The sequence below is a fragment of the Zootoca vivipara genome, chromosome Z (assembly GCF_963506605.1).
Source record: "Zootoca vivipara chromosome Z, rZooViv1.1, whole genome shotgun sequence".
Classification (NCBI taxonomy): domain Eukaryota; kingdom Metazoa; phylum Chordata; class Lepidosauria; order Squamata; family Lacertidae; genus Zootoca; species Zootoca vivipara.
Window position 1 is genome coordinate 45,725,230 of NC_083294.1, and position 14,268 is coordinate 45,739,497.

Here is a 14,268-nt window from a genome sequence, read left to right on the forward strand (position 1 = left end):
GAAGGGCAGCAATGAGCTGAAACAAAGAAGTGAGATATAGATGTTGGAAATGCACTGTAAGAAACCTGAAGGATTTATTCAAGGTTGAAAGCTTTCCTGAGAGAGACATTTTTGCCCAGTTCAGAAGACGGGTTGGGTCATCTATCTGTGGGCAAGGTTCTTAAAATGCAAGGAGCCCCTGTCTATAGATTCGAGAATAGCTGCTATGTGGATTGCATAGGAATGTGTAGATCCACAGAAGTTGCCTTGGGCTCTGTCTCCCTGGTACAGCTAAATTCCACCCCCCTGAACTGTTTCGAACTCATTCAGACCAAGACCAGTGTTCTTGGAGAAAATCTCTTCCAGTTGCTAATGTAATTAGTTAAGTTTAGTTTATTTAATGAGTGACATTGAATGAAAGTCAGACGCAAACTCAAAGAGTATAGCCATTGAAATAAATTTATCTCAGTGGGTCTTCTCTGGCCATGCTGGACGCCACCCATGACTTTTATATATAAGTTTATTTTACAATAAACTTTAAAAGCTAACAGTTTCTATGAATAATAATCCAAGCATTTCTCAGTAAAAAGAATATAAACTTGCAACAGTGAAATAAGACAGTGAAAAAAAACACCCACAGAACAACAATAGTTAAAACTTCCGAAGGCGGCTGAATTGAAAATTCAGGAAAAAACATCATGAAACAACAAGCCAATTTGAAAGTGTGCCTGAGTTAGAATAAGAACCAATTTAGGAGGAACGTGGCGTTCACTGTTAGAGTGAAAAACAACTCCAGATAAGATACAAGGAGGGTCCTGCATGTATAGTAGAAAAAGTTGAGTCGGCATTTCCAAGGACTGTGGTTCGAGGAAGAGATAGGCGATGGGGTAACAAAAGGTGGTTCACCATGTATTTCCTATATAGTCAGGCATACCTAGGTAAAGGTAAAGGGACCCCTGACCATTAGGTCCAGTCGTGACCGACGCTGGGGTTGCAGCGCTCATCTCACGTTATTGGCCGGGGGAGCCGGCGTACAGCCTTCAGTAAATGTGGCCAGCATGACAAAGCCGCTTCTGGCGAACCAGAGCAGCGCACAGAAACGCCATTTACCTTCCTACCTATTTATCTACTTGCACTTTGACGTGCTTTCAAACTGCTAAGTTGGCAGGAACAGGGACCGAGCAATGGGAGCTCACCTCGATTCAAACCGCTGACCTTCTGATTGGCAAACCCTAGGCTCTGTGGTTTAACCCACAGCGCCACCTGCGTCCCAACCAGAGGCATACCTAGGCAAAACCAACCTCCACCAGGGGCCTAGGCCCTGACGGGGGGCCCACCCCAGAAATCTGTCTCCAGTTAACTATGTAAGTTCATGAGTTTAGCGATGAGCTGGAAGTGGAGCAGTGGGAGAAATGACAAGGCCAGGGTGAAGGTAGATTGCTGGAGACTTCGGGGCTCATGACATTTGTGTGTGCAGCAATGCACAGCTGCTGTGCTGGTGAGATCAAATGTGGGAGAAGCTTCCTATCATTGCACCACGGCACAAAGGCATGAACATTTTTCACTTTTCCTCCCTGCTTCACACATGCTATGGATACTTTGAGCCCTTGGGTCTCGTAAAATATAGTAATTTCTAATGTAGTTATTGCAGTACAGTGGAACCTCGGTTTACGAACACCTCGGGTTACGAACCTTCGGTTTACGAACAATCATAACCCAGAAGTAAGTAACCCGGGGTTTCCAAGGTCTGCTGAGGCCTCCGCTGAGGCATCGGAGCATCCGCGAAAGTGCTCCGATGCCTTCGCAGAGCAGCTAGGCCAGGGCCTCCTCCTTACCCCTCCTTACCTGACTTTTGCCCCTGGGAACTCCCCCGGCCCCGGATCTCCGGGTGGCTGGACGATCCCGGCGCGGTGGCGCAGCAGCAGCTGGTGGGGGTGGCCGATGGGTCCGAGGCTCCTTTCTCGGAGGGACTCCTCTCCCTCTTCGAATTGAGCGTGGCGGCGGCGGCAGAAAGGTCGGGTCCGAGGCCTCGGCGCTCCTCGAGGCGGGAGATCCCAGGCCTCTGGCCCCTGAGGCTCTGCCTGGTCGGCGGCTGATTGGCGGCTGCGCGCCCTCAATTTTGGGCTGTTGCGCTGAGACCGCCGTCGCTGGGCACCCCCGGCACCCACACGTCGGCGTCGGCGGAGCTGCTCGGGCCGCACGAACATGCTGGCTGCCCTCGGACCCGACCTTTCTGCCGCCACCGCCACACTTAATCCGAAGAGGGAGAGGAGTCCCTCCGAGAAAGGAGCCTTGGACCCGTTGACCACCGCACCTGCTGCTGCTGCGCCGCCGCGCCGGGATCGTCTGGCTACCCGGAGATCCGGGGCTGGAGGGTCCCAGGGGCAAAACCGGGGTGCGGAGGGGTAAGGAGGAGGCCCTAGCCCAGCTGCCCCGTTGCCGAACTACCGCCACTGCCACAGAAGCGAAGAGGACCCTGAGCCCCCATGCAAACAATGACTACCATCAGTCCAGATAAGAAAAAAAATAAATTTTAATTTTTTCCCATCTACAATACTGTCTTAATTATTTTATAGTACAATACATTGATTATTGCCTTCATTTTATGTATCAATGGTCTTGGTAGACAGTAAAATTTGTGTTAAATTGCTGCTTGTGTTAAATTGCTGTTTTTCATGGTCTGGAACGGATTAATCCACTTCCCATTACTTTCAATGGGAAAGTTCGCTTCGGTTTATGAACGCTTCGGTTTATGAACAGACTTCCGGAACCAATTGTGTTCATAAACCGAGGTACCACTGTAAAGTATTTTTTTTTTTTTTGGAAGAGGGCAAGAGACCCTAGGCATACATATGTATATAGTTTGGATTCTAATGGAAAGCGCTAGCAAGACTCTCTGTTAAGCATTACTGAACAAAGTCTGAGCAATTGGGAAGCCTCTGTGCTGAACCCCACAGGCTCCCAACAAATGTGATAATGGAATCATAGAATTGGAGAGTTGGGATCCTGAGGGTGATCTAGTCGAACTCCCCCGCAATGCAGGAATCTTAACTAAAGCACCCCTGACAGATGTCTGCTCAAAAACCTTCAATGAAAGTCCCCAACTTCATGAGGAAGTCCACTCATCCTGGATGAGTTGTACTGCTGCCGCAAGAACTAAAAGAGAGGGACAGCACGCTCTGTTTATTATGACTAGTAGCCTGCAAGGATCCACTGCTCCTCCAAGAGCTTGTAACTAGCAGGCCATGGGACTCCCAACTCTTGTCTGCATTCCACTGGCAGACTGGGAGCTTAATTCAGACGACCTGTGTGTGCCCCTGAAGGACAGAAGCAGGAGGAAGCAACTTGAAGGGGGCGAAGAGAAGGTTAGGAGGTAGAAGAAAGAAAAGGATGAGGAAGGGAGGTGAATAGGTTCCTCTCAGTAAATCACTTTAAAAGTGAAATAAAGGCATCTTTATTTTGAGAACTAACTTTCTAGAATGGTTGAAGCTGCAAGAAGCCACAGTCCCTGAAAGACTTTGTGTGTAATTCTCACTAAGTGTGTGTGTGGGAGGTGTTGTGTATTAAAGTAATAGCATTATATTGTAATATAGAGTTTATTGTATTGTATTACAGAGTTTATTTGAATGTACACGTTCCAGCGAGAACGTCTATCATTTGCTGGTTCAGGGTGCAGGATTTGGATCCTCTGCCGGATTGGTTTCCCCTGCTAGTCCTCTGTTACTATATAAGCCCCAGTTTTCCCCATTCCTGCGTTCTGGCTCTTGCCTGGTCCTTGAAGTAAAGAGATGTTGTACCAGATCCTCGCCTCCAGCTTCTTATCTGCACCGGGCTGAAATCACTGAAGACCCACTACACAACACTGAACGCAGTGTTAGGCTTACATTGCAGGGATAATAATGTGCAAGATTGCTGTTAAGGCTGACACCTTGTGGGTGAGTCTTGTGGGTGCCATTCGAGTGATGGTCCATTGCATGTGTAATAAAAGGATAACTTTATCCCCCTCTCCTTTTCTGGCTAAGGCCTTGAATTCCTTAGTTAATTTTTCAGAGTGTGCTAATATCCATACTTTTTGTTTCCACTGTGATAATTGAAAATGTAAAGATCTCCAGTTTGGAGGAATGAGTTCTTTAGCAGCAGGAAAGTGATTAGTGTGTTATAGCTCAAGTTAACATTACCATCTTAAAAATTCTTAGTAACACTGAGGTTGGAGTGCAAGTATCATTTTGGTTCATAATCAAGCTTATTTCATTAACGTTCTTCCAAAATGGGTAACAGTATTTTTTAAAATGCTCTTTATATTCATTTCATTTCATTTCATTTCTTATTTATTTATTTATTTCTACTATTACTACTACTACTGCTACTGCTACTGCTACTACTAATGTTATTTAAAAAATACCAGCCCAGCCAGTGGTCAGGGGTGATGAGTATTAGAGTCAAGGGGCCTGGAGGGCATCAGGCTGATGGAGAGGGGCTGCTGTGTGCCCCCCCATTGCACCCACTGATGCTACAAGACAGGCAGCCCACCCCTTTCTCCACAGATCTCCTGCTGCTCTCTGCCCTTGCATATTTTGCATGCACATTCTTAGCGCTTCAGTGCAAAGATTGCTGAATAGTTTTCAGAGCACATACTTTATTTCCATTACTAAAAGCAGGAGCTGGGCTTTGTAGAGGCCAAAGGCACTTCAGCCGCCCCGGGGATAATGAGGGAGCTGACAGACTGGAATGCAGATCTATGGGGGGGGAGGCCTGGCAGAATTCCTCATTCTTCTTTCAGAAATAGCCCTTTCACACTCTGGGCCGGCTGCAGCGGGCCATTGGTTTTGCCCCCCCCCCCTTTTCCAAGTGTCTGTTTCAAATACTGTACAGCATTTAATTAGAAATGGCAACACAACCTAATAGGTTTCTCTTTTAAAAAAAGAAACTGTTGCGCTCTAAATTCAAGGCAAGCTGATCTGATTCCCAGTTCCATATTGGGGGGGGGGGGAATAAGACTGTCATGTTCTAAAGATTAGGCTCCTGCATTGGATTCCTGTGGCAATGACTCCTAAATTTCCAAACTGGATTTTAAAAATTACTTTAAAGCCAGTTGTTTGCCAGCCATTACAAAAGAATCTGTTGTGGCAGCCTGCCCCTGTCCTTGGGGAGTTTGGGGTGGGGTGGGTGGGATGCATCTGAATGGCAGTGTCTCTGGTTTCAGCCCAGTGAGGTTACCTGTGCATCATTCAGCCTGCCATCCTGTACACCTTTGCTTGGAAGTAAGCCCTTGCTTCTGAACACACACATTTAGGCTTCTATTGCAGAGATAATAATGTGCAAGATTGCTGTTAAGGCTGAAACCCATCAATTTGTGCAGCCTCTGCCAACCTTGAAAACACCTCCTCTTCCATGTCCTTGGATTCCAGCTCCCATCAGCCCCAGTCAGCCCGACCAGTAGCCAGGAATAATGGAACTGGTGTCAAAGAAAATGATTGCCAGGCTGGAGACGATAAGAATGGAGAGAGCCCAGGCATGGCAGTGGTGTGGTTTACTAGAGTGTCTGGAGTAGGTCCAGGGATGCTAAGATGTGAATCCCTCCATATCCATGAAATTTATTGGGTGACAGTGGGCCAGTCACTACTACTCAGTTTAGTCTCCCTCACAAAGTTGCTGGGAGGGTAAAAATTGGGGTGAATAATACATGCTGGCCTGTCCCCTTTGGAGAGAAGGTGAGAGATTTGTCATGTGGTTAGATGAGCTGTTGAATCTTATGATATGGTTATAATGTACCCAAGTCTGGTTGGCTAACTCTTCATTTTAGAAGAAAAAGGCGTTTCTGTGTTTCTTTTTTTTTAAATAAACATTTTTATTAAAATTTCCAATTTAAATATCTAATCCATTTTCAAATTATACAAATTATGCAAATATCAATTAAACAATTAATCCAAATCCTCTGCCAAATTGTACAAAATTTATCAACTTCCCATGCTTCAGACTCAGAAGGCCTAGTCCTCTTATAGTCACTGCAATTCTTTTCAATATAGTCCAGATCTTATTCCATAATCTATTATTATCTATCTTCTTTTTTCAAGTCACTGAGTTTATTCCAGGAAGTTTAACCAAACCATATATGATTCTGTGTGAATTTATGCCTATAATTCCCTTCTGTAAATTTAGCACTGTCTCCTCGCACGCTGGTATCTTGCCAAGTCCATCCAAAAATCCACAAGTCCTTTTCACAGCCAGCAGCCACGATCTTCAAGTAATCCCAATAAATCAGATCTTTGAGCCTCTGTGATGATTTCTCCAAGCCGCTACTCGAAACAGCCTTTTCAGGGGAGGTTTTGCCAGGTCACAACCATATACACATATCTAATGTCATTATTTATGCCTGCCTCCCTCTTTGACTGTTGTTGTAGAGGCTCTATCTCCAAAATGGCAGAGGCTGTTTTTATAACTGCGTCATATCTCAGAAATTTCTTGACAAGTTTCCAACTGCTAATGAGCTTGCTTCTCTTTGATGTCCATAAATTTAGGGAATCTTTAGCCACATTCCAGGCAAGTCCCAAATTACAAACTTTGATTGTTTATATTTTTAATTCACACAATCTATATATTTAAAAAACCATATTATCTCAATAAATTTCCAACATTCCGATCTCGCTTGCTTTGTAAATGCTGTATACGGCTCTTCTGGAGGGAATTTTGTTAAGTAAATAATAAAGCACAATAAAGCACAGTTATAGAGTTCTTGCCTCCCCCCTTCTGCTCCATCACATACCATATCTTTTATTTTCTCAGTGGCTGAGCTTTGCAGAATAAATCTCCTTCCTCATCTGAAGCATGTCCACAACTTATAGCCAATTTCTCTCTTAAGTCATGGAGCCCGGTTTGCTCGTAGAATCAGCATCCAGGAGATCCAGACTCCCACAGGGGCTTTCCATCCAGTGCCCCCAGCCCCTCCTAACTTCGGAAGTCGAAGTTGGTGATGGGCATCTGCAGATGAGACTGTGTCTTCCTTTACCCCCCCCCCCGGAAGATTTCAGGAGGTTGCATACTCTCATTACAGCCTCTGTAATTACCGCGTGGAAGCCAGAGAGATGTTATTGTCAGCCATCTTCTATGGCGCCCGGGCGGAAGTCCCTGGTGTTTCTGTGCTTTGACTCCTGGTTCAAAGGAAATCTTCCACAGAGCATTGTACAATGCCACAATCTGCACTCTCCAAATAACCCTGTTGCAAACAATTCCTAGGAAAGGTTGTGTGAGGAAGATTTCCTTTGAACTCTTTGAGCCAAGTAAATGCCTTCCCTCTCTAAGTTGCTAAACTTTGTCTGCTAAGCTTCTTTGATGACTCTATAGAGAGGTGGCCAGATGGCACCAGTCCTAATCTGAAGCTCTTCTATAGCAGGGTGGACAGACCTCAGGCTTATAGGATCTACTTCATTTTTTACTAACCCTCAACACTCACCAGTGAGCACCATATGCAAAATCCTGGTTTTCAAGTAACAGTAAACCATGGTTAACTGGTTTATTAACTCTGGCTTAGCATTATAGCTGTGCCCAGCATAGCAGATTAACTGTGGGTTGTTAACTATGGTTAAAGGTCACCCATTAACCAAGGTGTGTAGTTGTTTTGTAAACCTTAGTTAAGCTTAGCATTATGTGTGAACCTGGTCCCCCATCACCACCCAAAACCTACAGAGCCGTGAGTGAAGATCAACACAAAATTCAAACCATGCTCAAGGCTTGCCTCCTTCACTGGAGCTTTTAACTGTTGGGTGATCTAAGGTTTAAGCAACCATCTGCCAGGTGCCACAGCCTTAACAGTGGTTTACTAACTGTGGCTAATGTTAACCATGGTTTAGTATTATCCGCAAACCAGGCCAGTGGCTTGGCTGAGTAGATGTATCCTAAGAATAAAAGAAGGTGCCCAGCCCAGGAATCAGTATCAGAAGCAAACTCACAAGTCCTTATACATGAAAATCAACCCCTCCCCCCGAAAAACTCTTTTTCAACAACCAAATTTAGGAAGGCTAGAAGTTGTGTGTGTTTTTGTTTAGTTATTGCTATTGTGGGAGCCTTGGGAGCCAGAAACCCCTTGCCATTTTATTGCTGACCAGCCAGAGATCCCTAAATAGAGCCTGTTCTAGCTTCTGTGTACTCCTGATCTAGAGCCAGGGTAGGTCAGGAAGAGCTGGATTCGCTGCAGCTCATTTTCATGGCTTCATTCTGCACATTCCAAGGGTCTTGCTGGAAATTTCCTTGGGTTGTTTTGCTGGCACTATTCGGTCTCTTCCTCTACTGGCTTTCTCACAAAAGTGCTTCTGTGCCGGAGATAACGGTCTTCATCCTACTGGGTGGTCCTTTGTTGCCTGCTTGGGTGGGAGTCAGCAAAGGTAAACACCGTACTGTAAGTACTTCCAGGGACTGACCTTCCAGACAGCCTCCCCAGCTCAAGACAGTGGGATACAATGACTATTCTGCCATGATGTTCTTCCTGAATGTCAGGGCTCCCACGGAATTTAAGGATCGTCATGAGACACAGCCAATGCCTCCATAATGTCTGTCAGGCAGATGTGCGACGAAGGGAGTCTGGTGGCGCCAAACCTATAATAAAATAAGTTACTTTCCCTTGACCCTCTTGCCAGCTTCTCTTCAAGCCAGGGTATTCACAATGCATTTGCCTTAGAATTACTAGCCCATGCTGAGGTTAGAACAGTGGTTCTCAAACTTTTTCCTTTGGGCCACACTTTCAGAATAAAAATGTGTTTGCGCCACAAAGATTTTTTTATTTATAACAAAAAGAAACAACAACTAGCAAAGGCTTGATTTATAACAAAGAGCACAACTGCTTTATAAAATGATCATGGGTTAAACAGTTTTTATGATAATTTAAGCCAGGATCTGTCCATGTACTTTTCACTTCTTTTCTACATAAAGATTGAACTCCCTTGCTTAGAAACCCCCCCCCCCGGACTTTGCTGTTGGGTGGGGAGAATTTGGCCACTAGGACAAATTTGGCCACTAGGAAAAGGAGATCTTCTGGGGGGGGTTGATGCTTTTAAATCACGGGGAAGGGCTTTTAGGACCCCCCCCCCGTGGCTGTGTACTTTTCACTTCTTTTCTACACAAAGATTGAACTCTCTTGCTTAGAACCCCCCCCCCCCCGGACTTTGCTGTTGGGTGGGGAGAATTTGGCCACTAGGAGGAGATCTTCTGGGGGGGGTTGATGCTTTTAATTCACAGGGAAGGGCTTTTAGACCCCCCCCATGGCTGTGTACTTCTCACCTCTTTTCTACTGTTATGAAAAATGTACCCCAAAATGCGTTGCCTTTTAAGAAGGACAGACACGGGTCAGAAGCTCCAAAATTTGCACTAAGTTCAGCTCCGCCGGGAAAATGACAGAGACCACACGATGCTGTCAGGAAAAACAAATTGATCCCTTTATTACAGAAAGAAAGAACTACAGCTGTAGGGTCCCTGCCTCAAAGAATGTAGGAAGGACCCCCGGGAAATGGTGAACCTCCCTCTTATACCCTCCTGTCCCCACGTGAAAATCCCTTTACTGGGAGGGAGGGGAAGGACAAGAAGGATGGGTGGTGATGGGATTAACTGGGTGCAGAGACGACTATTTCTTCATATGGTGAGATGTCAATCGCTCTCCTCCCGTTGTTGATGGGTTTCCCTTTGTTTGATCAGTCTAGATGGGAGTTGAGGTGGGGCCGTTTCTGGCGATTACTGAGGGGTTGGGGTCCATCCGGCAGGTGTTTTCCCCCAGGTCATGCAAGGATGATCCCTGGGATTATGTAAAAGGTGACACTTCTGGAGGTTTGAATAAACTGTCCCAGTTAATCCATCTTTGTCCATGGGTGTCTTTTGAATCAGGGAGGCGATGGGGCAAGGTTCAGGTGGGCTGGGGTCATGCACGGGTTATGCAGCATTTCCTTTTACAGGAGACATATCTAATACAGAGAATTCTATGCAAAAGGTAGTAGTCCTGATATATAAAGGTTCTGAGACATAAAACAGCAATTCTAATACAGAGAGATCCTAGCATAATTTAAGGCAAAAGGTTCTGTAGTGATAATCTAATGGAGTCTGGGGCGGAGGGGAAGGTGGAGAAGGGAAATGTGTGAGTTTATGCTAACTGTTGTGCATATGCAGATCCTTAAGCCTTCCTTCAGGCAGGGTCTCGTCCTAGCGGGAGGGGTGAGGAGACGGGGAAGATGGCATTGAACAGGATTCTGGGTATTGCAGCTGTCAAATTCTGTCACCCCTCTCTGTTCATTAATAATGGTGTCCTGCAACCCCCCCCATATGATTTTATAACACTGTGGACCCACAACTGGACATTGTGAGCACCAACTTCAACTTCAATAAACGATGGACGCGGAAGTGGAGGTTTTATCCTCTCTTAAATTTCTACAAGCTACAACATATTTACAGAATTTACAGGGTGTGTGAGTGTTACAAATCTTCACTCAGCCACTCAGTCATCTTATCTTCAGCACAGTTAAAACACACACTCTGACTGAAGACTGAGAACTCAGAGACAGACTAACTCCAAAACGCCAAAAATGCTAAAGCAGAAGAGTCACTGCCCCCTTTCTCCCTTAACATCAGATCATCCGATTTTCACAGTGGGAGGGGTGAAAATGCTAACGTTTATACTATACTATACTATACTATACTATACTATACTATACTATACTATACTAAACTAAACTATACTATACTATACTACATGGGTGGCGCTGTGGTCTAAACCACAGAGCCTAAGGCTTGCCAATCAGAAAGTCAGCGGTTCGAATCCCTGCGACGGGGTGAGCTCCCTTTGCTCAGTCCCAGCTCCTGCCAACCTAGCAGTTCGAAAGCACGTCAAAGTGCAAGTAGATAAATAGGGACCGCTCCGGTGGGAAGGTAAACGGCATTTTCGTGCACTGCTCTGGTTTGCTAGAAGCGGCTTAGTCATGCTGGCCACATGACCTGGAAGCTGTACGCCGGCTCCCTCGGCCAGTAAAGTGAGATGAGCACTGCAACCCCAGAGTTGTCCACGACTGGACCTAACGGTCAGGGGTCCCTTGACCTTTTATACTACACTGAAATGTTGAAATGTTTCATGGCTTGTTCTTGAATCTTCCTGCTGCACTTGTCACCCTCTCCTGCCACCAGGGGCATAGGAAGGGAGGGGCGATAGGGGTGCTCTGCCCCGGGCTCCACTCTGGGGGGGGGGAGAGACAGCGCCCTCTCCCCACCTCCACCGACGCCCCGCTATGCAGCGGAGCCACCGGCAAACATCCCCAGGCGCCGCACAGGGATGAAGCCGCTGCAGCCACGGGCGAAGGATCCCGGGCAGCAGCATCCCCGCACATCGCTGAAGTCCGCTGGCGGTTCCGCCGCGCAGCACGCATGCATGGAGCCGTCGTGCACGGCGCATACATCATGCGCCACCTGCGCATGCGTCGTGCGCTGTGATGCTGCACATGCACGTTGCATGGGGCAATGCCCTGCCCCCGGGTGCACGCCCCCGGTGCCGCCCCAGGTCGCGAAAAGTCTTTTTCCGCCACTGCCTGCTACACCTTTTGAGAACCACTGGGTTAGAAATATAGTTGGGTTTTTTTTGGGGGGGGGGTAGCTCAAATAGCTTAGTTTGCTGTTTGTATTCTGCTTTCTTCTGTTAAGGAAACTACATCAGAATTAAACAGCAACAACTGAATGCATCAAAATAAAAGCTAAGAGTAACAAATTAGGAACACCATAGAATTCAACCACAGTCAACATCTGTCAACAGGCAGTCAGAGTCTCTAGTACAGGCATCCCCAAACTTCGGCCCTCCAGATGTATTGGACTACAATTCCCATCATCCCTGACCACTGGTCCTCTTAGCTAGGGATCATGGGAGTTGTAGGCCAAAACATCTGGAGGGCCGCAGTTTGGGGATGCCTGTTCTAGTAGGTAGTTTTAAAGCAACAGACCACGTTGAAAGCCAGCTGGGAGAAGAAAGGTAGACATCTAAAGATAGGCAAACAGCAAACTCAGCAGATCTCAATAAGAAGGATTTCCACAATCTTTGAGCCACCACTGAGAAAGCCCTGCTGCTTATAATTGCTTACCTGGCTTTGTGAGCCGACAGGAGAAATAGCAGGGCCTTTGAGGCTGTTTGCAAAGGCCATTTCAGAACAAAATTTTGGAGACTTTCATGCACTAGCCAATCCTTTGACATAAAATGCACCTGAATTTCTGTTAAATTTCAGCAGTTGAGTGTTTTGGGGTTCACACCCACCTCTTTTAGTTCAGGTTTGATCAAGATTGTTGCGAACCTTTTTAGATTGCTCTGAAAAAGCACTTCCAGTCCCATGTTTCAGTCTTCTGAAGTTTCTCTGAGTCTCAGATGGTAGTTGGAGATGAAATGTGGGGTGCTGTATTATACAGTAGTCAGGCCAATGGGTCTGTCTAGCTCAGTAATTCCTGCATTCAGATTGAACCTGAGACCTTTTGCCTGCAAGGTTCTGCCACTGAGCTACAGCCCTGAGATGGAGAAGAACCCCTATTGTCTTTACATGCAATAACTCCATATGGAAGGTTTTTTTTGGGGGGGGTATGGAAGGGCAGCCCAGCCAGTTCCTTATCGCTGCTACTGCTGTGGCTTTGCAGAGTATAGTTGCTAGAAGGACTTCAGGCATTGGGGTTAAAATAAGCTTTTGAAGGAGGAGTGGTAGTGTCAGAAAGCAGAATCGACATCTTTTCTGCTCTTAACCTGCTGTTCATCATCATCATTATTAAAACCTCATCCATCACTTCTTACCTTAAAGGTCTTCAAATGACCAACATTGATAAGACTACATTTTAGGATTGTGGTAGTCTATGGGCGTGTAAACTCATATACAGGCATACCTTGGAGATCATAGAATTGTAGAGTTGGAAGGGATCCTGTCAGAGGTTCTTGTGGCTACTCTTGAGTAACGATTCTCCACATCTGCTTGTCTTTAAGATGTTTCTTATTGTGCATTCTATTTACAGTGCAAAGTGCCTGGAAATCATGTCTGCTTAGTCTGAGTCAGAACCTCGCAGTGGCTTCTTTCTGTTTCGTGCCCAACATAACAGCTTGGGAACTCCAAAGCGCCTCCTCCTTGTCCTATGGGGTGCCGTACACCTCAATTCAGGCGTTGGGGGGGGGAGGGCCGTCCCTCTGACTGCTCTCCAGTCCCTTCCTCCCCGCTTCATCCCCCTCCACTCGGTGTGGAGGCTGTTTGACGCTGCTAGAGCATTGTCTCTCCCACTCTGCTTCCTGACTCCTGTAATCTGATCCGCTGCTGGACTTACTGCTCTGAGAGGAACTCGACCTGATTTTGGGGGGGGGGCTGTTCCCTATGAGCCTTCCCCCTTACAGATCCCGAGGATCATCTAGTCCAACCCTGTGCAATGCAGGAATCCTGCCCCAAGCCATCCTTGGCTGGGCTTGAGCCACAAGCCTTCAGGTTAACAGCCAGACGCACTGACTCATTGCACCACAGATATTGCAGGTTCGGTTCTAGATCACTGCAATAAAGCGAATATTGCAATAAAGCAAGCCACACACAAAAAATGTTTTGTTTCCTGGCCAACTCCACTGCTGTGGCCAGAAGAGGGGGAGGGGAGGGCGGGGGGGGGCTTCCTTCCTTTGGAAGTGACTGGGCTGCCTGCAGCTGCACCCTTGTCCTCCCAAGGAGCAATATCTGTGAAGTGCAATAAAGTGAGGTGTGCCTGGACAACAGTTTCTGTCAACTGCTTTTGAGATTTTCTACAACCAAGGGAGATATGCATTTTATAGAATGAATGAACGAATGAATGAATGAACATAGAACACTTCCTTCATGCAATATAAAAAAGTCAGAGCCCCTCACACTAGCTTTGAAATAAATCAGAGCAGCATGCCACCTCCAGTTCTTTAAAACCAGAAATAGTAATTCTGCAACTTGCACCCCCTGTGTTTTGACTGTCCTCTGGTCATCTCCCCCTTCATCTGCACCCTGGGAAAGGTATTTCCACCTTGGGCAAAGAGGCAAGGATTCTACAGGTGCTTCTCAGTCACACAAATGTGCTGGAAATATTCATGCTGCAGTATATGTCTGTCACTCTGGGATTATTTTTTATTTTTTTTTAAAAAAAACCTATTATTTTTCCACTTGCCGAAGGTCCAGCACCATCAACATTCTTGACCCTTTCAGGTCTTCTGGCTTCCCAAAGTTCCAAAGAGCAAACAAGGATGTTGTCTCCACTGGATCCTTCTGAAGGGTGGGACATTACTTCAGCTCTCTGAACACCTCC

General features: G+C 46.3%; 1 protein-coding gene across 1 annotated transcript in view; it reads left to right on the forward strand.

The window, feature by feature from the left end:
• GPC4 (glypican 4) overlaps window positions 1–14,268 on the forward strand; it is a 110,894-nt gene that overhangs the window by 19,898 nt on the left and 76,728 nt on the right. The window lies entirely within an intron of this gene.